The sequence below is a fragment of the Microcaecilia unicolor genome, chromosome 4 (assembly GCF_901765095.1).
Source record: "Microcaecilia unicolor chromosome 4, aMicUni1.1, whole genome shotgun sequence".
Taxonomy (NCBI): domain Eukaryota; kingdom Metazoa; phylum Chordata; class Amphibia; order Gymnophiona; family Siphonopidae; genus Microcaecilia; species Microcaecilia unicolor.
This window is the reverse complement of record NC_044034.1, coordinates 180,320,911-180,344,550: the sequence shown is the minus strand read 5'-3', so window position 1 is coordinate 180,344,550 and position 23,640 is coordinate 180,320,911. Positions and strand designations below refer to the sequence as shown.

Here is a 23,640-nt window from a genome sequence, read left to right as displayed (position 1 = left end):
TGGAGAATGGGAGAAAATATAACCTCCATGGCATAGGGCCGCGACTGAGGCAGAGTCGTCGGGGGTGAGCCAGGTTTCAGTTAGGGCGAGTAGTTGAAGGGAGCGGGAGATGAAGAGATCATGGGTGAAGGAAAGTTTGCTGCGGACCGAGCGGGCGTTCCACAGGGCACACAAGAAGGGGAGGGAGGAGGGGGGAGGAGGGGAATAGAGATGAGACTGGAGACATCGCGGAAACTTTTACATGGATGAGACGAGGACGAGGACCGGTGTGGAGAACCTGGGTTGGGATTAATGTCTCCCGCGGATAGCAGGAGAAGGAGCAAGAGAGTGCGGAGGAGGGTGGGGGAGGTAGGGCGACGAAGGCGGGATGCACTTAGGAGGAATGGGGAAGGGTTCATGGCAGGAAGGAGGTGTTGAAGGTTGAGAGCTAGGAAGGAGGAGGAGGACAATAGAGATGGTGAGGTGGTGGGGGACGGGTGTGGGTAGGGTATTGCAGTAGTGAGCAGGACGGGAGAGTACATGGGTGGGTAGTGAGTTCGTGCGGTATACAGAAGTAGGGGGAGGGGGAAAAGATTAGGAAGGGATAGGGCAATGAAGAGAATGTGTATGGGGGCCATAAGTAGTGACTGAGGTAGTGGTGCAGGCTAGGAGGCAGGCGGGGAGGCAGGTAGGTAGTTGTGCAGGCTAGGAGGCAGGCGGGGAGGCAGGTAGGTAGTTATGCAGGCTAGGAGGCAGGCAGTTTGTTGATGGGCAGATAAGCAGGCACGTTGAAGGGCTGATAGCAGGCAGGTTGGTTGATTGGCTAGCAGGCAGGCAGGTTGGTTGATTGGCTAGCAGGCAGGCAGGAAGGAACAGGTGAGTGCGGTGGAGAGCTCAGCAGCAGGACTGGAACAAGCTGGAATAATTTGGAGGTTGGTTGATTGGCTAGCAGGCAGGCAGGAACAGGTGAGAGCGGTGGAGAGCACAGTAGCTGGACTGGAACAAGCTGGAATAGTTTGGAGCAGAAGAGAGCAGGGCAGCAGGATTGGAGCAAGCTGGAACAAGCTGGAACAGATGGACTGGAACAAGCTGGATCAGGCGAACTGGAACAAGCTGGAGCAGATGGACTGGAACGAGCTGGATTAGGCGGACTGGAACAAGCAGGGAGAAGTTGGATCAGACGGACTGGAATAAGCAGGGAGAAGCTGGGTCAGGCGGACTGGAACGAGTAGGGAGAAGATGGGTCAGGCGGACAGGAACAAGCTGGAGCAGAAGGGCTGGAAGAAGCTACTCCTAGGCAGTCGTCATCCGTAGACAAAGCATGTAAGCAAGGAATCCAATTAGCTTGGTCTCTGTTTCCCAGCCCTGCACAGCCGTCATCCAGTACACTCAAACAATGAATTCAAATCCCTGAACTGCTGCAAGGATGTTCAATAGACAGAACGGAAGAGAGCCTATCTAGCTCTTGTAGCAAGGGCACCTACATGATCAGTCTCTGTCTCCATTACCCCCAGGTAGCCATGATTCACCTCATTCATGAACAAACAAAGCTTGCATTCTTATGAATTCCTGTAAGGTCCTCAGAGCTGGGAGGTTGTGTCCGGGTGGGTCTCCTGGTACTCCCGATCTGTCTGGGAGGCCCGCGGTCCGAGTGCGTCTCTCTCCTCCTCCTCCTATCGATCCACGCGGTCGGCGGCCGGCGTCTCCCCCCGCTTCACGTCTCCCGGGCACAGCAAGGCTCTGGAGGTCCACTAGTGCACCGGACCCGGGCCAAGGGAGTACAAACCTCGCGGCGGTCCCTCACGAAGGCCGCCGGTCGGCGAGGTCGGTCGATCCCGACGCGGCTGGGCTCAATCCGGTCGGGGATGAATTGTGGCCACGAGGTAGGCAGACCGTCGCGATCAGCGTCGGGCTCGTTCACCCGTGCTGGAATCCAGTGAGGCCGTCGCAGGCCAGCAGTCCCTCAGTCGGTTCCGATCCAACTCCGGTCAAGGATGGAACAGGTAGGTCCAGGCAGGTCTATTCCCCCGGGGCCTCAGGAGCTCGCCACAGAGCTCTTTACCTGTCGGCCATCTTAGCACTAATTGCACTAAGGTGAACTCTTACGGAGTTGGTCTTGAGACCAGACTCTGATAAGTGTAGAAGGTACTCAAGCAGGGTCCATGTAGGACAAGAAAAAGGATCCAGGGCCTTGCTGTCACACCAGACGGCAAACCTCCTCTATTTGAAAGAGTAACACTTTTTCGTGGAATCTTTCCTGGAAGCAAGCAAGACTCGGGAGACACTCTCTGAAAGACCCAAAGAGGCAACTTCTAAGCTCTCAACATTCAGGCTGTGAGAGCCAGAGACTGGACGTTGGGATGTAGAAGCGACCCCTCGCTCTGGGTGATGAGGGTTGGAAAGCACTCCAATCCCCATGGTTCTTCGGAGGGGATTGGAGAAGAGGGAACCAGATCTGATGGGGCCAAAAAGGTGCAATCAGAATCATGGTTCTGCGGTCTTGCTTGAGTTTCAGCAAAGTCTTCCCTACTAGAGGTATGGGAGGATACGCATACCGAAGGCCTGTCCTCCAATGCAGGAGAAAAGCATCTGACGCTAGTCTGTCGTGGGCCTGAAGTCTGGAACAGAACTGAGGGACTTTGTGATTGATCTGAGTGGCAAAAATATCCACCAAGGGGGTGCCCCACGCTGAGACGATCTTGTGGACAACGCCCATGTTGAGCGACCACTCGTGAGGTTGCATGATCCTGCTCAACCTGTCGGCCAGACTGTTGTTTACGCCTAGCAGATACGTGGCTTGGAGAAATATGCCGTGACGCCGCGCCCAAAGCCACATCCGGATGGCTTCCTGACACAGAGGCGAGATCCGGTGCCCCTCTGCTTGTTGGTGTAATACATAGCAACCTGATTGTCTGAATCAGAATGATTTGGTTGGACAGCCGATCTCTGAAAGCCTTGAGAGCGTTCCAGATCGCTCGCAATTCCAGGAGATTGATCTGAAGACCCTTTTCCTGAAAGGACCAAGCTCCTTGAGTGTGAAGACCATCTACATAAGCTCCCCACCCCAGGAGGGATGCATCCGTTGTCAGCACTTTTTGTGGTTGAGGAATTTGGAATGGATGTCCCAAGGTCAAATTGGAACTGCAAAAATCGGTGGACGTCCGAGTGTCCAACAGAGCTCCAATGAACTCCAATTTTTGAACCGGGACCAGATGGGACTTGGGATAATTGATCACGAGCCCCAGTAGTTCTAGCACCCGAATAGTCATCCTCATGGACTGTAGAGCGCCTGCCTCTGAGGTGCTCTTCACCAGCCAATCGTCGAGATAAGGGAATACATGCACTCCCAGTCTGCGTAGCGATGCTGCGACAACTGCCAGGAACTTTGTAAAAACCCTGGGTGCAGACGCGAGGCCAAAGGGCAGTACACAGTACTGAAAATGCCAAGTTCCCAACTGAAACCGATGATACTTCCTGTGAGCTGGGAGTATCGAGATGTGGGTTTAGACATCCTTTAAGTCCTAAGAGCATAGCCAATCGTTTCCTTGAATCATGGGAAGAAGGGTGCCCAGGGAAACCATCCTGAACTTTTCTTGGACTAGGAATTTGTTCAGGGCCCTTAGGTCTAGGATGGGACGCATCCCCCGTTTTCCTTTGCACAAGGAAGTACCTGGAATAGAATCCCAGCCCTTCTTTCCCTGGTGGAACGGGTTTGACCGCATTGGTGGAGAATTCCTCTGCAAGTACCTGCTTGTGCTGGGAGCTGAAGGACTGAGCTCCCAGTGGGCAATTTGGAGGCTCGGATACCAGATTGAGGGTGTATCCTGACCGGACTATTTGAAGAACCCACCGATCGGAGGTTAAGAGAGGCCACCTTTGGTGAAAAAATATCAACCTCCCTCCAACCGGCAAGTCATCTGGTGCGGATACTTTTTCTGAGGCTATGCTGCACTGGAGCCAATCAAAAGCCCGTCCCTTGCTTTTGCTGGGGAGCCGCAGGTGCCTTAGTCGCACGCCATTGACGGGAACGGGCGTGCTGGGGCTGAGCCTGGACAGGCTGCCGAGAAGCAGGAGTGTACCTACGCCTATTGTAGGAATAAGGAGCACTCCTCTTCCCTCCAAAAAACCTCCTAGTTGAGGAGGTGGTAGCAGAAGACGTCCAGCGGGAGAGAGAATCCATAGCATCATGGTGCTTCTTGATCTGATCGACCATGTCCTCTACTTTTTCTCCAAAAAGGTTATCCCCCCGGCAAGGAACATCCGCCATTCACTGCTGGGTCTTATGATCCAGGTCAGAGACACGCAGCCATGAGAGTCTGCGCATCACTATACCCTGAGCAGCTACTCGGGATGCTACATCAAAAGAGTCGTAAGTACCCCTGGCCAGAAATTTACGACACACCTTCTGCTGCCTGACCACCTGGCGAAAAGGTTCGGCAAGCTCCGGAGGAAGAGCTTCAACCAAACTGGACAGTTGCCTCACCGAGTTCCGCAAGTGGATGCTCGTGTAGAGCTGGTAAGTTTGGATCTTGGCTGCGAGCATAGTGGTCTGATACATTTTCCTCTCAAAAGAATCCAAGGTCCTAGACTCTCTGCCTGGAGGCGCCGAGGCATAGTCCCTACTACTCTTGGCTCTTCTGAGAGCAGAATCCACCACCATGGAATCGTGAGGCAGTTGAGACTTCACCATTACAGGTTCTCCATGGACTCTGTATTGGGACTCAGCTTTCTTAGGGACCATGGGATTAGAAAGAGGGAACGACCAGTTTCGCATAAGAACTTCCCTGAGTGTGTTATACAATGGAGCCGTTGCAACCTCTGTAGGCAGAGAAGGATAATCCAAGACCTCGAGCATCTCCGCCCTGGACTGATCCACAACCTCCATAGGGAAGGGAATGTCCATAGACATTTCCGGAACAAAAGAGGAAAAAGAAAGACTCTCAGGTGGAGACAACCTTCTTTCAATTGGCGGAGTAGGATCAGAGGGAACCCCATAAGACTCTTCTTCAGAAAAGTATCTGGGATCTTCCTCTTCCTCCCACGAGCACTCATCGGTATCTGACAAAAGCTCTCTAAGAGCAGCCCAAACCTGAGCCTGTCTCGATGTCGAGGAACAACCTCGAGGGGGATGTCGAGAAGTTGACCCCTGCCTGGACTGAGCGAAGCTTCCTCCGCCGACGTTGAGGGAGAATCAACCTAGGTGGCGGCTGACGCCGATGCTGCAAGCGGCATCGAGGACTTCACCACAGGCGAAGGCCCAGATGCTGCTTCCACAGTCGATGCAGAAGGCGCAAGCACCCCTGGCACCGAAGTAGACTGGCACAGCAATCCCTCCAGAAGCTCTGGAAGAAGGACCCTGATGCGCTCGTCGAGAGACTCCATCGGAAAAGGCTGCGGGGCCAGTGCAGGAGCCAGTGCTAGAATCTGAAGGGGCTCAAGAGCCGGTACCAAGCTCCCAGAAGACTGACGCATCGGCACCTCCTGAATAGAGGGTGAGCGGTCCTCCTGGCACCGATGCTTCTGGGGTGCTCTCGGTTCCCCGGAGCTCTCGATACCGCGCATGGAAGGAGAACGATGACGGTGCTTCTTAGCCTTCGCTCAACGCCCATCATAGAGACTCCTCAGTACCGAAGAGGAGGACGTGGAATCCTCATGCCTCCTCGGGGCCAGGTCCGACAAAGGTCGGTCCCGGGGGGCCTGCGTAGCAGTAGGCCTCGAGACAGGTGGATACCCACTTGATGCCTCGCTGCTCCCAGTGCGATGTGGTCGTTCGGCAGCCATTACCTGCGCTCTCGAAGTCGATGCTTCCCTTGACGCCGATGTCGAAGAACCAGACCGATCCGCAAAAAGTTTTTTACGTTGAGCCTCCCGAGACACTTGAGTCCGTTTTTTCATTAAAGAACACAGCTTGTTACAAGCAGCTGGCAAATGATCGGGCCCAAGGCACTGGAGACACCATGCGTGGGGGTTGGTACCTGAGATGGTCCGGTTGCACTGAGTACAACGCTTGAAGCCGCTGGGTGTCCTCGACGACATGGACAGAAAAACAGCGGCTGCAAAATTAAAGGACTCAATCGTGCCAATTAAAAAGGCACAAAAAAGAAAGTAAAACCCGGTCGAGCAGCCTAAAAGCCGGCCGCAATGAAAAAAGAAGGAAACTTAAACTTTATGGGAAAAAACTAAGAAATAAGGGAAAAACTAAATGTTTTTTTTTAAATATTTGTGAAAATAGAAAACGAAAAGAAGAAGAAAAAAAGGGGTAGCGGTAAACGCTAGACGGAGTCTCCTGGGTCAAAAAATGAGCACAGCGGGATAGCATGTCACTCAAGACGCGGATAAAAAAAAGAACTGAGGAGGGCACGCTCGCGTCGCGGGCGGGAAGCCATTTGTGCATGCGCAGTGTGTTCTGTCTGTGCGACAGAGCATTCTGGAGAGTTCTTTGTTTTTGCTATGCAAATTTTGCCAGTCTCCTGGGCCGTTGCAGACGATGACCCAATCGTGAGAACAAGCAGCCTGCTTGTCCTCAGAGAATTCTAGTGTTACACCAGATGAGAGTTGACAAAAATGGTTTCTAAACTTGCAGACGTATGTGGCATAAAAGGGCCTGATTTACTTATAATTTCTTCTCATTTTGTATTTATGAAAATAAGTTCCCACCAGCCCCCTCACTGGACCATCACGCTCACCTACAAACCTGTTCCATGATGATAAACAGCCTTTTCTGGCTCGAGCATGAAAAAAGTACATGTGACACATGCTCTACATTTTAGATAATTTGTTTTAAGATGGTAGAATTATGAATGCATAAGATTCATGAACAGTGAACACAGAGATATTATGGTTGAAGCCTTGACAACCAGTGTTACTGCTCACAAGCTTCAAAACTTGTGCAAATTCAACCTCTTTATGTTGCTTGCATGTGTCTAATACATTTGCACATTACATTTTTGTGACCACAGTTAGTTATTCTTTATAGATTCAAGGAAATGGATTCCATGTGTGGTTGAGATTGTCACTTGGCTGTGTGAGTTAACAGTCTAAATTCTAAAAAGAATTAAACATTTATGAAATTTATACAAGAACATCATGAAAATTGTGGCAAGATACATGGCAATGTATGACTTTTTCCTAAATTTTTTGTGATATTGGCCTTGTTTTCAGGACTGCATCCCCGCCACCTTTAAAAAATGCAGTTCACTCCTATCAGGACAGGTAAACACAATGATTCTCACTGAATAAAGCAACACTAACCCTTTAAAAATACTTTGAATGTAAAATCTTAAACACCAATTAAAATTAGAGGAAGACTGTTTTTTGATAATCTAAAATGTTTAATCCAGCTTGGTTTTCTAGTTTCCTTAGAAAATAACAAATTCTATAAGTGTCAGAATTGCTTCAATTTAAAAAAAAAAAAAAAAGGCGAGTCAGAAGTACATTCTTGTGTAAGAGCTACTAGAGGTGAATGGGTATTTGTGGGCATCTCTGTGGGTAGAGTGCAGGGTATAAATCAAGCACTGGAGCCGACTCTGTGGGTGCTTGAGCACCCTCAATATTAAGAAAATTCCTTGTATGTGTCCACGGAGGGGTTATTTTCATTGGGCTTAGCACCCCCAATAATTTTGAAAAGTTGGCTCCTATGAAATCAAGGATCTATAGACCATCATCCTCTGGGACAATCTAACATTTTCCAGTTTTAATGAATATTTTCTCTTTGGATAAATCTCTTAAATGGTGAAATTTGTTCTTCCCAGCGAATTTCTTTTCCTTGAGTCCTTCTAGACCAGTCCAAAAGAGTAGGTTATATCCCCAGAACAGCTGATGGAGGCAGAAAACACTGACAATTCAGTAATGACTGGTGCAGCCCTAGAACTTGCTAGTATATTATTGACAAAGCAGATCTGCAATATTCAAAAAGCATTATTAAATAAAGCGAATGCTACATACCTGTAGAAGGTATTCTCCGAGGACAGCAGGCTGATTGTTCTCACTGATGGGTGACGTCCTCGGCAGCCCCTCCAATCGGAATCTTCCTAGCAAAGTCCTTTGCTAGCTCTCGCGCGCCCGCGCGCACCGCGCATGCGCGGCCGTCTTCCCGCCCGAAACCGGCTCGAGCCGGCCAGTCCAGTATGTAGCAAGACAATATACTTCAAGGGAAGACTCAACTCCAAAGGGGAGGCGGGCGGGTTTGTGAGAACAATCAGCCTGCTGTCCTCGGAGAATACCTTCTACAGGTATGTAGCATTCGCTTTCTCCGAGGACAAGCAGGCTGCTTGTTCTCACTGATGGGGTATCCCTAGCCCCCAGGCTCACTCAAAACAACAACCATGGTCAATTGGGCCTCGCAACGGCGAGGACATAACTGAGATTGACCTAAAAAATTTACCAACTAACTGAGAGTGCAGCCTGGAACAGAACAAACAGGGCCCTCGGGGGGTGGAGTTGGATCCTAAAGCCCAAACAGGTTCTGAAGAACTGACTGCCCGAACCGACTGTCGCGTCGGGTATCCTACTGCAGGCAGTAATGAGATGTGAATGTGTGGACAGAAGACCACGTCGCAGCTTTGCAAATTTCTTCAATGGAGGCTGACTTCAAGTGGGCTACCGACGCAGCCATGGCTCTAACATTATGAGCCGTGACATGACCCTCAAGAGCCAGCCCCGCCTGGGCGTAAGTGAAGGAAATGCAATCTGCTAGCCAATTGGAAATGGTGCGTTTCCCTACAGCCACTCCCCTCCTATTGGGATCAAAAGAAACAAACAATTGGGCGGACTGTCTGTGGGGCTGTGTCTGCTCCAGGTAGAAGGCCAATGCTCTCTTGCAGTCCAATGTGTGCAGCTGACGTTCAGCAGGGCAGGAATGAGGACGGGGAAAGAATGTTGGCAAGACAATTGACTGGTTCAGATGGAACTCCGACACGACCTTTGGCAAGAACTTAGGGTGAGTGCGGAGGACTACTCTGTTATGATGAAATTTGGTGTAAGGGGCCTGGGCTACCAGGGCCTGAAGCTCACTGACTCTACGAGCTGAAGTAACTGCCACCAAGAAAATGACCTTCCAGGTCAAGTACTTCAGATGGCAGGAATTCAGTGGCTCAAAAGGAGGTTTCATCAGCTGGGTGAGAACGACATTGAGATCCCACGACACTGTAGGAGGTTTGACAGGGGGCTTTGACAAAAGCAAACCTCTCATGAAGCGAACAACTAAAGGCTGTCCCGAGATCGGCTTACCTTCCACATGGTAATGGTATGCACTGATTGCGCTAAGGTGAACTCTTACAGAGTTGGTCTTGAGACCAGACTCAGACAAGTGCAGAAGGTATTCAAGCAGGGTCTGTGTAGGACAAGAGCGAGGAACTAGGGCCTTGCTGTCACACCAGACGGCAAACCTCCTCCACAGAAAGAAGTAACTCCTCTTAGTGGAATCTTTCCTGGAAGCAAGCAAGACGCGGGAGACACCCTCTGACAGACCCAAGGAGGCAAAGTCTACGCTCTCAACATCCAGGCCGTGAGAGCCAGGGACCGGAGGTTGGGATGCAGAAGAGCCCCTTCGTCCTGTGTGATGAGGGTCGGAAAACACTCCAATCTCCACGGTTCTTCGGAGGATAACTCCAGAAGAAGAGGGAACCAGATCTGACGCGGCCAAAAGGGAGCAATCAGAATCATGGTGCCTCGGTCTTGCTTGAGTTTCAACAAAGTCTTCCCCACCAGAGGAATGGGAGGATAAGCATACAGCAGGCCCTCCCCCCAATCCAGGAGGAAGGCATCCGATGCCAGTCTGCCGGGGGCCTGAAGCCTGGAACAGAACTGAGGGACTTTGTGGTTCACTCGAGATGCGAAGAGATCCACCAAGGGGGTGCCCCACGCTTGGAAGATCTGGTGCACCACTCTGGAGTTGAGCGACCACTCGTGAGGTTGCATAATCCGGCTCAGTCTGTCGGCCAGACTGTTGTTTACGCCTGCCAGATATGTGGCTTGGAGCACCATGCCGAGACGGCGAGCCCAAAGCCACATGCTGACGGCTTCCTGATACAGGGGGCGAGATCCGGTGCCCCCCTGCTTGTTGACATAGTACATGGCAACCTGGTTGTCCGTCTGAATTTGGATAATTTGATGGGACAGCCGATCTCTGAAAGCCTTCAGAGCGTTCCAGATCGCTCGCAACTCCAGGAGATTGATCTGTAGACCGCGTTCCTGGAGGGACCAGCTTCCTTGGGTGTGAAGCCCATCGACATGAGCTCCCCATCCCAGGAGAGACGCATCCGTAGTCAGCACTTTTTGTGGCTGAGGAATTTGAAAAGGACGTCCCAGAGTCAAATTGGACCAGATTGTCCACCAATACAGAGATTCGAGAAAACTCGTGGACAGGTGGATCACGTCTTCTAGACCCCCAGCAGCCTGATACCACTGGGAGGCTAGGGTCCATTGAGCAGATCTCATGTGAAGACGGGCCATGGGAGTCACATGAACTGTGGAGGCCATGTGGCCTAGCAATCTCAACATCTGCCGAGCTGTGATCTGCTCGGACGCTCGCACCCGCGAGACGAGGGACAACAAGTTGCTGGCCCTCGTCTCTGGGAGATAGGCACGAGCCGTCCGAGAATCCAGCAGAGCTCCTATGAATTCGAGTTTCTGCACTGGTAGAAGATGGGACTTTGGGTAATTTATCACAAACCCCAGTAGCTCCAGGAGGCGAATAGTCATCTGCATGGACTGCAGGGCTCCTGCCTCGGATGTGTTCTTCACCAGCCAATCGTCGAGATATGGGAACACGTGCACCCCCAGCCTGCGAAGCGCCGCTGCTACCACAGCTAGGCACTTTGTGAACACCCTGGGCGCAGAGGCGAGCCCAAAGGGTAGCACACAGTACTGGAAGTGACGTGTGCCCAACTGAAATCGCAGATACTGCCTGTGAGCTGGCAGTATCGGGATGTGTGTGTAGGCATCCTTCAAGTCCAGAGAGCACAGCCAATCGTTTTGTTGAATCATGGGGAGAAGGGTGCCCAGGGAAAACATCCTGAACTTTTCTTTTACGAGATATTTGTTCAGGGCCCTTAGGTCTAGGATGGGACGCATCCCCCCTGTTTTCTTTTCCACAAGGAAGTACCTGGAATAGAATCCCAGCCCTTCTTGCCCGGATGGCACGGGCTCGACCGCATTGGCGCTGAGAAGGGCGGAGAGTTCCTCTGCAAGTACCTGCTTGTGCTGGAAGCTGTAAGACTGAGCTCCCGGTGGACAATTTGGAGGTTTTGAGGCCAAATTGAGGGTGTATCCTTGCCGGACTATTTGCAGAACCCACTGATCGGAGGTTATGAGAGGCCACCTTTGGTGAAAAACTTTCAACCTCCCTCCGACTGGCAGGTCGCCCGGCACTGACACTTGGATGTCGGCTATGCTCTGCTGGAGCCAGTCAAAAGCTCGCCCCTTGCTTTTGCTGGGGAGCCGCGGGGCCTTGCTGAGGCGCACGCTGCTGACGAGAGCGAGCGCGCTGGGGCTTAGCCTGGGCCGCAGGCTGTCGGGAAGGAGGATTGTACCTACGCTTACCAGAAGTATAGGGAACAGTCTTCCTTCCCCCGAAAAATCGTCTACCTGTAGAGGTAGAAGCTGAAGGCTGCCGGCGGGAGAACTTGTCGAATGCGGTGTCCCGCTGGTGGAGAGACTCTACCACCTGCTCGACTTTTTCTCCAAAAATATTGTCCGCACGGCAAGGCGAGTCCGCAATCCGCTGCTGGAGTCTATTCTCCAGGTCGGCGGCACGCAGCCATGAGAGCCTGCGCATCACCACACCTTGAGCAGCGGCCCTGGACGCAACATCAAAAGTGTCATAAACTCCTCTGGCCAGGAATTTTCTGCACGCCTTCAGCTGCCTGACCACCTCCTGAAAAGGCTTGGCTTGCTCAGGGGGAAGAGCATCAACCAAGCCCGTCAACTGCCGCACATTATTCCGCATGTGTATGCTCGTGTAGAGCTGGTAAGACTGAATTTTGGCCACGAGCATAGAGGAATGGTAGGCCTTCCTCCCAAAGGAGTCTAAGGTTCTAGAGTCTTTGCCCGGGGGCGCCGAAGCATGCTCTCTAGAACTCTTAGCCTTCTTTAGGGCCAGATCCACAACTCCAGAGTCGTGAGGCAACTGGGTGCGCATCAGCTCTGGGTCCCCATGGATCCGGTACTGGGACTCGATCTTCTTGGGGATGTGGGGATTAGTTAATGGTTTTGTCCAGTTCGCAAGCAATGTCTTTTTCAGGACATGGTGCAAGGGAACAGTGGACGCTTCCTTAGGTGGAGAAGGATAGTCCAGGAGCTCAAACATTTCAGCCCTGGGCTCGTCCTCCACAACCACCGGGAAGGGGATGGCCGTAGACATCTCCCGGACAAAGGAAGCAAAAGACAGACTCTCGGGAGGAGAAAGCTGCCTTTCAGGAGAGGGAGTGGGATCAGAAGGAAGACCCTCAGACTCCTCGTCAGAGAAATATCTGGGATCTTCTTCTTCTTCCCACGAGGCCTCACCCTCGGTGTCAGACACAAGTTCACGGACCTGCGTCTGCAACCGTGCCCGGCTCGACTCCGTGGAGCCACGTCCACGATGGGGGCGTCGAGAGGTAGACTCCCTCGCCCGCATCGGCGAAGCTCCCTCCGCCGACGTAGTCGGGGAGCCCTCCTGGGAGGTGGCCGCAGTCGGCACCGCACGCGGTACCGACGTCGGGGACCTCACCCCGGGCGATGGGCCAGCCGGCGCCACGCTCGACGGTACCGGAGGCGCAAGCACCGCCGGTACCGGAGGGGTAGGGCGCAACAGCTCTCCCAGAATCTCTGGGAGAACGGCCCGGAGGCTCTCGTTCAGAGCGGCTGCAGAGAAAGGCATGGAGGTCGATGCAGGCGTCGTCAGAACCTGTTCCGGGCGTGGAGGCTGTTCCGGGCTGTCCAGAGTGGAGCGCATCGACACCTCCTGAACAGAGGGTGAGCGGTCCTCTCGGTGCCGATGCCTGCTGGGTGCCGACTCCCTCGGCGACCCAGAGCTCTCGGTGCCGACGCGGGGAGGGGACCGGTGTCGATGCTTCTTCGACTTCTTCCGAAGCATGTCACCGGAGCTCCCCGGCACCGACGAGGAGGACGTAGAATCCATCCGTCGCTTCCTCGGGGCCGAGACCGAAGGGGGTCGATCTCGGGGGGGCTGTACCGCAGGAGCCCTCAGGGTAGGAGGAGACCCACCCGAGGGCTCACCGCCACCAGCAGGGGAATGGACAGCCCTCACCTGCACTCCACTCGATGCACCACCGTCCGACGACATCAGGAGACGAGGTCCCGGTACCACCGACGTCGATGCAGCTATCCGATGTCTCGGCGCCGATGCAGAGGGCCGATGCCTCGATGCACTCGATGCACTGGCAGCCAAGGAAGAAGGTCTGGACGCTGATGACGTCGATGCACACGATGACCCCGGTGCCGATGCAGACGAAGAGCCCGAGAACAAAACGTTCCACTGGGCTAATCTCGCTACTTGAGTCCGCCTTTGTAAGAGGGAACACAGACTACAGTTCTGGGGACGGTGCTCGGCCCCCAGACACTGAAGACGCGAAGAGTGCCTATCAGTGAGCGAGATTACCCAGGCGCACTGGGTGCACTTCTTGAAGCCGCTGGAAGGCTTCGATGTCATGGGCGGAAAAATCACGCCGGCGAAGTCAAAATCCGAAATGACGAATTTGGAGCACCAAAACTTTAAGGGAGAAAAAATCTCGACCGAGGCCGAAAGAGGCCTACCCCGACAACGAAAGAAAACTTACCGGGGCAAAACTGGAAATACGGGAAGGGGCAAACGAAACCCAAGGGGGTTTCCGGAGCACTTTCCGAACGAAAATGAAACTTTTCCGAAGAAAAACACGTCGATTTAGAAAACGGACGCGCGAGGTCGACTCTCCGGGGCTCGACACGACAAAAACACAGCCGTACCGAGTGCGGACGAAAGAAGACTGGCCGGCTCGAGCCGGTTTCGGGCGGGAAGACGGCCGCGCATGCGCGGTGCGCGCGGGCGAGCGAGAGCTAGCAAAGGACTTTGCTAGGAAGATTCCGATTGGAGGGGCTGCCGAGGACGTCACCCATCAGTGAGAACAAGCAGCCTGCTTGTCCTCGGAGAATCTTCTACAACAGCATTATATATTAACTCAGGGACCCTTTTACAGAGCGGCAGTAAGCCCAACGCGGGCTTACCGCTCACTCTTCCGAGACTACTGCCGGCCCAACGCGGCCACCAGCAGTAGTCCCGCCCCGACCGTGTGTCATTTCACGGGGAAAAAGAAAATCCTCAGAAATGGCTTGCATGGTGATAACCCAGCAGTAATCAAGCATCGCCACACACTGCCCAGTTACCACCGGGTAAGCGAGGGAGCCCTTATCACCACCTCAATAAGTGGTGGTAAGGGCTCCCTACCACATGGCTATGCGGTAAAAGTTCTCTTACCGCATGGCCATGTGTGCTGGGGGCTTTTATACCTGCTGCGGTAAAAACAGACCTGGCGTGAAAGAAAAGCGGCCCCCGCTGCTAGTGCAGGGCCCTTTTTCCCACAGCTTGGTAAAAGGACCCCTCAATAAATCAAGTTCATAGTGCTACAATGTAGAGCCAAGGCATATAGCATCATCACAGTGGAACAACTTTACATGGCATTATAGAGTAGAATCATAAAACAATATAGTATTTCCACTTCCACAAAGCTCCTAACTTTGGCAGGATTGAAAATTATTTCCCTGGAACCACCCATAGGAACAAAAACCAAGGATATCTGCTGAGTTGCTAGACAATCCCAAGAGGGAGATCCAGCTGCAGTTTTCCTGGGCAGGTCCTGGACTGGTCTAGCAGGACTTAAGGAAAGGAATTAGCCGGAAAGAACAAACTTTTATATTCCTTATCATCTTGCTATACCAGCCCAGATGAGTGGGACATACCAAAGCCCTAAGGAACCCAGCTGAGATGAGACCGAGCCCTGATACTTGCTGTTCTCTTAAGGTCACAACCCGCTGACTTTGAGCATCCCTATTGTTACCAACGAACAAGTGTGTAGGGCCACCCCAGTGTGCATACTGCTCCCTCCCCATGTGCTACCAAATATGGGACATCCAGAAGCGATGGCCCCACTTTTGCCCTTGCTACTGTGCACTGGCTTCCCATTCATCGGAGAGTTTTGTTTAAGATAGCTTGTTTAGTTTTTAAGATATTTGATGGTACATCTTCAGAATATCTTTTTAATTTGATTTCTTTTCCTTTGGCTCGTCATAGTTCAAGATCATGAGATCCATTTAGTTTATTACTCCCTTCTTTTTCTGGTATCAAATATAAAAAGATTCTGAAATTCTCATTCTGTTATCAGGCCCCTCATATATGTCACATCACATCGTATCGAGGGAGACCAACTACTGCCGAAACTCTCAAATTAACAAAAAGGTCAATGAAACTGGCACTGCCCTGCTCCCCTTGAGCTATGAGTGGAGCAAACTGAATTCCCATAAGTGAAGAAAAATTTGACGCTGAATACCTAAAGGAGAGGACAACAGGGGCAAGGGTTAGCGCCATACAAAACTCAAGGAAATCCCCAGGGTTCCAGAAGTCTCCCCCAACTAATCATTGCATGCAGGGCAAGACACGAGGGTAGGAACCTGCTAGCCAAAGAAGGGCAAGACTTTTTTGTCTTTTCCTTTTTTTTTTTTCTTTAGTAGCACAACCTCTTAAAGGCTAGAACTTAGGCTAACCCCAAAGCTCACAGAAGCATTACAGCTAAGACCCATCAAAACTCAAACATTCATAACATCCTTTAATGGACCATTCTAAGACCCAGCCAAAGTTCAAGAATATGAGTCCTCTAAAGAAAACTGAGCCTAGCAACCTCTGGGCTGGCCAGGGACCTTCTGCAGGCAGTGACCAAACTAACGAGTCCTGTATAGTCCTCAGACCTAAGAACATAATTATTGCCATACCGGGACAGACTGAAGGTCCATCAAACCCAGCATCTTGTTTGCACCAGTGGCCTATCCAGGTTACAAGTACCTGGCAAGATCCCAAACCAGAACATTTTATGCTGCTTATCCTAGAAATAAGCACTGGATGTTCCCCAAGTCCATTTTAATAATGGTTTATGGACTTTTCTTTTAGGAAGCTTTCCAAACCTTTTTTAAATCCTGCTAAGCTAACTGCTTTTACCACATTCTGTGGCAACAAATTCCAGAGTTTAATTACACGTTGAGTGAAGAAATATTTTCTCCGATTCGTTTTACTTTGTAGCTTCATTGCATGTCCCCTAGTCTTAGTATTTTTGGAAACAGTAAACAAGCGATTCACGTCTACCCATTCCACTCCACTCATTATTTTATAGACCGCTATCATATCTCCCCTTGGTCATCTTTTCTCTCTACTGTCAGACCCCCTCACTCTTATTTACCAAACACTCAGGAGCTAGACAACCACCATGATGCAAAGGCTGCTGATTAGACAATTCCAAAGGTGATGCCCCACCACAGCGCCCTACCACAGGAGTGTAACTGGAAAGACAGCAATGCACAATCTGGGTCCCAACCCAAGGAATAACATACAGGATTAGCGGACTGGCAAATAAACTATAAAAGGGACTTCCCTAGGAGGAACAAAGCACAGGAGTATATAAGAAGCTGAAATAAACCAATGCCCAAGTCAATCTTCAATTTCAGTACATGCAACAACTGAAAATGATGTACAGAACTTGCTAGCCTTCATTGGACTTGTGATGCATCACCGTAGCCGCCACTTTTTATGTTCTCCAATGAAACTCAGCGGTCACCAGTCCACAGTGACAAAGGACTAAAACCAGCACCTCAATGGTCCTTCTGGACAGATTTGAGTTGGGAGGGGCACCTAGGAGCCTAGCCTAGGAACAAAACAGAGAACTCCAATTCTAGGGACAAGAACTGTACAAGTAACCAGTCTGCGGGAGACAAGAGAACTAGTCACTGGGGGGTGAGGCCCTGATCCCCTGAATTCTCACACACCACCATGCTCTTCTAGGAGAAAAAACAAACTGCACTTCACCTGCAGGTGCTACGGGTAACCCAAGGGAAGAACATGACATCAATAGGGAGGAATCCAGGCCATCGAATCTGAGGAACCCAGGAAAACAAAAGTCCTTCCCGGGTCCAAAGCCTGTGGCACAACATCAGCCTAACGTCCTCAAGGACTGTAGCAAAGGTGGAGAAAGACCTGTTGAATCTCAGCCCTCAGCCAGAAACAGGACACCAGATGATTCCATAAAGGAAAACAGCCCCTGCACCACCATAGATAATGACACCGGGTAAGGTGGAGGAAGAGGGGAGAAATGCCCTTACTGAACCCTTGACCAGGACCATCTACTTGAGGAGGGAAAAGAAGGAAATTAATCATCTTGCCAATGGTCACTGAATCTGGAACAACTATGCCTTGTATTGGGGTCCTGATGAATGGGCCATCTTCCATATGTACCACCCTTTTCTGGGCTTTATCTCCAATGTTTGAATGTTTCCAATGGCCTTGAGAAACATGCCGTGATGGTGAGCCCAAAGCCACATCTGGACGGCTTCCTGACACAGAGGGCGAGATCCGGTGCCCCCCTGCTTGTTGGTGTAGTACATTGCAACCTCATTGTCTGTCTGAATTAAAATAATTTGATTGGATCCCTGAAAGCCTTGAGAGCGTTCCAGATCGCTCGCAATTCCAGGAAGTTGATCTGAAGATCCTTCTCCTGAAAGGCCCAAGCTCCCTGAGTGTGAAGTCCATTTACATGAGCTCCCCACCCCAGGAGGGACGCATCTGTCATCAGCACTTTTTGCGTCTGAGGAATTTGGAATGGACGTCCCAAGGTCAAATTGGATCGAATGGTCCACCACTGAAGGGAATTGCAAGTCGGTGGAGAGATGGATGACATCCTCTAGATTCCCTGTGGCTTTACACCACTGGGAAGCTAGGGTCCATTGAGCTGATCTCATATGTAGGTGTGCCATGGGAGTTACATGAACTGTGGAAGCCATGTGCCCTAAAAGTCTCAACATCTGCCATGCTGTGATCTGTTGAGACGCTCGAGCCAAGGACACTAGGGCCAGGAGATTGTCTGCCCTTGCCTGGGGAAGATAAGCTCCGTGTGTCCAACAGAGCTCCAATGAATCGGGAAATGTGGGATAATTGATTACGAACCCCAGTAGCTCTAGCACTTGAAGAGTCATCCTCATGGACTGTAAAGTTCCTGCCTCCAAGGTGCTCTTCACCTGCCAATCGCCGAGATAAGGGAAAACATGCACTCCCAGTCTGCGTAGCAATGCTGTGAAAACTGCCGGGCATTTTGTGAAGACCCTGGGCGCAGACGCGAGGCCAAAGGGCAGTACACAGTACTGAAAGTGCTGAGTTCCCAATTGAAATTGTAGATACTTCCTGTGGGCTGGAAGTATGGAGATGTGAGTATAGGCATCCTTTAAGTCCAAAGAGCATAGCCAATCGTTTCCTTGAATCATGGGAAGAAGGGTGCCCAGGGAAACCATCCTGAACTTTTCTCGGACTAGGAATTAATTCAGGGCCCTTAGGTCTAGGAAGGGACGCATCCCCCATTTTCCTTTGCACAAGGAAGTACCCGGAATAGAATCCCAGCCCTTCTTCCCTTGGTGGAACGGGTTTGACTGCATTGGCCTTTAGAAGGGCAGAGAGTTCCTCTGCAAGTACCTGCTTGTGCTGGGAGCTGAAGGACTGAGCTCCCGGTGGGCAATTTGGAGGCTTGGATACCAGATTGAGAGTGTATCCTAACTGGACTATTTGAAGAACCCACCTGTCAGAGGTTATAAGAGGCCACCTTTGGTGAAAAAATATCAACCTCCCCCCAACAGGCAAGCCGTCCGGCATAGACACTTTTACTGCGGCTATGCTGCACTGGAGTCAGTCAAAAGCCCGTCCCTTGCTTTTGCTGGGGAGCCCTAGGGGTGCACAGCGTTGATGGGAACACGCATGCTGGGACTGAGCCTGAACCAGCTGCCGAGAACCAGGAGTGTACCTACGCCTGTTATAGCAATAGGGAGCACTCTTCTTCCCCCCAAAAAAACCTCCTAGAAGAGGAGGCGGTAGCAGAAGACGTCCGGCGGGAGACAGAATCCATGGCATCATGGTGCTTTTTGATCTGGTCAATCATGTCCTCTACTTTTTCTCCAAAAAGATTATCCCCCCGGCAAGGAACATCCGCCATCCGCTGCTGGGTCTTGTGATCCAGGTCAGAGACAAGCAGCCATGAGAGTCTGCGCATCACTATACCTTGAGCAGCTACTCGGGATGCCACATCAAAAGTGTCGTAAGACCCCCTGGCCAGGAATTTGCGACACGCCTTCTGCTGCCTGACCACCTAGTGAAAAGGTTCAGCAAGCTCCGGAGGAAGTGCTTCAACTAAACTGGACAGCTGCCTCATCGAGTTCCGTAAGTGGATGCTCGTGTAGAGCTGGTAAGTTTGGATCTTGGCGGTGAGCATAGTGGCTTGATACGTTCTCCTCCCCAAAGAATCCAAGGCCCTAGACTCTCTGCCTGGGGGCGCCGAGGCATAGTCTCTAGTACTCTTGGCTCTTCTGAGAGCAGAGTCCACCACCATGGAATTGTGAGGAAGTTGGGCCTTCACCATTACAGGCTCTCTATGGACTCTGTACTGGGACTCTGATTTCTTGGGGACCACTGGGTTAGAAAGAGGGCACAACCAATTTCGCATAAGCACTTCCCTCAGTGTATTATGCAAGGGGACCGTAGCAACCTCAGCAGGCGGAGAAGGATAATCCAAGACCTCGAGCATCTCGGCCCTGGGCTCATCCACAACCTCCATAGGGAATGGAATGTCCTTAGACATTTCCCGAACAAAAGATGAAAAAGAGAGACTCTCAGGTGGAGACCTTCTACTCTCAATTGGCAGAGTAGGATCAGAGGGAAGCCCACATGATTCTTCCTCCGAAACGTATCTGAGGTCTTCCTCCTCTTCCCACGAGCACTCTTCATCGGTATCAGAGAAAAGATCCCTAAGAGCAGCCCAAACCCGAGCCTGTATCGACGTCGAGGATCGACGACCTTGTGGGGGGTGTTGAGAAGTCGACTCCTGCCTGGACTCCGGCGAAGCTTCCTCCACCAACATTGAGGGGGAATCGACCCGGGTGGCAAGCGGTACCGATGACGGGGACCTCACTACAGGTGATGGCCCAGATGCTGCCTCTGCAGTCGGTACGGAAGGCGCAAGCACCCCGACACCGAGGTAGACTGGCGAAGCAACCCTTCCAGAAGCTTTGGAAGAAGGGCCCTGATGCGCTTGTCGAGAGCCTCCATCGGAAAAGGCTGGGGGGGGGGGGGGGGGCGGTGCAGGAGTCAGTTGCAGAATCTGAGGGGGGCTCGAGAGCCGGTACCAGGCTGCCAGATGACCAACGCATCGGCACCTCCTGAATGGAGGGTGAGCGGTCCTCCCGGCGCCAACACTTCTTGGGTGCCGACTCCCTCGGCTCCTCGGAGCTCTCGGTACTGTGCATGGAAGGAGATCGATGACGGTGCTTCTTAGCCTTCGCTCGGCGCCCGTCATCGAGACTCCTCGGTACCGAAGAGGAAGACGTGGAATCCTCACGCCTCCTCGGGCCCGGGTCCAACGAAGGTCGGTCCCGGGGGCCTGCATAGCAGTAGGCCTCGAGATAGGTCGTTCAGCACGATGCGGTCGTTCAGCAGCCATTACCTGAACTCTCGATGTCGCTGCTTTCCTAGACATCGACGTCGATGCCGACATCAAAGGACCAGACCGATCTGGAAACGTTTCTCACGCTGAGCCTCTCAAGCCACTTGGGTCCGTTTTTTCATCAATTTACCCAGCTTACAGGCAGCTGGAAGATGGCCGGGCCCAAGACACTGAAGACACCACGCATGGGGGTCGGTATTCGAAACGGTCCGGATGCAGTGAGTACAACGCTTGAAGCCGCTGGGAGTCTTCGATGACATGGATGGGAAAACAGCAGCAGCGAAATTAAATGGCTCGATGGTGCCAAATAAAAAAAGGCACAAAAAAGGGGATAAAAGATTCGGCCGAGAAGCCTAAGGGAGTCCGCGATAAAAAAAACAAGAAAAAAGGTGAAGAAATCTAAAAATTAAAGGAAAAAGGGGCTTCTTTTTTTTTTATATTAGAAGGGTAGTAAAGATGAGAAGAAGAAAATGAAAACGGGGGAAACGGCAAACGTTTATCCGGGTCTCCTGAGCCAACGAAAAAAACAGTAGCCAGAAGGAGCATGCTACTTCGATTGCGGATCAAAAAGAACTAAAGGCGACACGCTCGCGTCGCGGGCGGGAACCTGCTCACGCATGCACGGTGTGTCTTGTCCCGCACGACGCCGCGTACTGGAAAGTTCTTGTTTTTTACAGGTTCCGGTCTCCTGGGCCGTTGAGGACGACAACCCATCAGTGATAATATTCAGCCTGCTTGTCCTCGGAGAAAGGCACAATCCACAGGTGTAACTGACAATTTAGTCCCTCTCCTCAGAGAGATGCATACACCATCAGATCATCTTCTTTTCTCCTCTCTCCTTGCCCATCTCTCTCTCTAGCCCCTGAATTGACACTGCTCCCAGGGTCCACAGGTGATGATCCGGGACAATTCAGGAACCATATATATCTGTCCACAATGACGGGCCTTTGGGTTTCCAGAAGGACCACCTTATCAGTAGTAGTCTCTTGCCAATGAGGTAAACAAGCATGACCTCGTCCCTGGCTTTCTGTGAAAACTCTCTCCTCTACAGCTTCTTACAAGATACTGGAGGGCTCTGTGTACCTGTAAAGTTCTCCCCTCCACTGCTTCCCATGAGATAGACTGGAGGGCTAATGCAAGTAAACAGCATGTCCTTGGGTGATGTCAGCTAGCACAGTGCTGCCAGGAAGTCATACAGAATCCATGTTAGTATTGTTCAGCAAAGATGGTTCATGGTCCATACAGGCCTCAGGCCTACAAAAGATGAGATACAGGGGATACCCTTACAAGGTCCACACAGATATATGTAAGCACTCTCATCACCATGCAAGGCTACTTTCCGAAAGGCAATACGGCCTTCCCCAGAGGATGCTGACTCCAACCAGGGAAGTCAGACCTGGAGCAAGCTGAATCTGCAGGGGCACAGACTAGGGCCAGGAAGGGCACCAGCCCAGGTCAGAAGAGCTGCCAACGCAGGATATCCCTTTCTCTTTATTTTTTTTTGTTCAGGTACTGCAATGTAAATTGTCCTGGACACTGTGGAAAGTTCCAGTCACATAGCGGAGCCTAGCACCAGTTCTGGAATCTGTATTCCTATTGCCCTTCAAGCTTGGAGAAACGGGAAAAGGGGCGCTTCAAATCTCGAAAGAGCCTAGCTAGAAACTAAAACCTTGCTACAGCATGGAGAACTACCTGCCCCACCAGCTATTAGGCTAGCCATGCACCCCACCCCCAGTGACTATCAGTGAGAGAGAAGGAGAAAAATGAGGATAAGAAGAATAAAGCAGCTGCTTCTTTTTAAGTCTCCAGACCCCTGCACTACCTGAAGAATCACAACTTTCTGGCTCACATCCCAGCAGGCAGATTTATTTCCCGAAATTGTTTGTTCCTATTCAAAAGACTTGTTCCTCTCGTTGCAGACAAAGCTGGAACCCGCAATACAAACCAAGATGGCTACCTCTCCCACGTATGAGAAATCCACAGGCCAGGACAGCGGGACCCTCCCAAACTAACTGTAACCTCAGGTGAGATCTTTCCGTTACCTTGGCCCATGACAGAGTTTCCTGTCTTACAAACATAACACCCTGCGGCACTACACTGGACTGCAATCTACAAATGCTTCCAAGTCCTCCCACTTCCAGCTGCAGCATACAAGTAATCCCAGGAATTGGGGATTTCTGTGTCTCACATCCAGCCTACTGCAGCAACACAGGACCCTCTTGCACATTGACACTGTCCCCTATCTGCTGTTGTGGCTCTGGGAATTCCCCTCCATACAGCATCGGAGAATTCCCCCTCCCTCCATCCAAGTCAACGCTATAAGTGCGAGGCTACCTCTGGCTTGAACCCCCTCATTCTCCCGACCATCCAAATACCTTTGTTTTTAAACAGAGAAAAGAAATGAGCAAGCTATAAAGGACTCCCCAACCTCTGAGGGGAGGAAGAAGAGGAGAAACCACATGTCCATCTCATCATGCAAAAGATCTGAAGACTGAGGCCTGAGATCCTCCTCAGGAACATTGCTAAGAATAACTCATTTTCATTGACAGAGGCCTCATGGAACATCTGACAGCTATCACAAGAAACAAAAGAATACATCTCCACACTATTCAACCAAGAACAGGAAACAGTAGAGGTGACAAAAAACAACCAACGGTGCCAAAGTTGCTTTAATGAATGTCCTCTAGGAGTCTTGACACAGGCCATGTTTCAGCTGAATGGACTGCATCAGGAGTTTACAGCTAGCCATAGGGGAGCCCACAGGCTGAGGCTTGGGGCTCCAGCAGGTCAGACTCCTTTGGGCTCAACCAGGGGAAGGTCCGTGGACAAATCCCTGGGAGCCTATATGGGCCAAGGCACTCTATTTTAAAGGTCACAGTCTGTGGACTACACCCTAGGAAGTCAGATCTGTATCAAAGATATCCTGCTGCACCAGTCCAATTTGCAC

At 51.5% G+C, this 23,640-nt stretch overlaps 1 protein-coding gene across 6 annotated transcripts in view; it reads right to left on the bottom strand.

The window, feature by feature from the left end:
- Positions 1-23,640, bottom strand: part of STK33 (serine/threonine kinase 33) — a 430,311-nt gene that overhangs the window by 51,533 nt on the left and 355,138 nt on the right. The window lies entirely within an intron of this gene.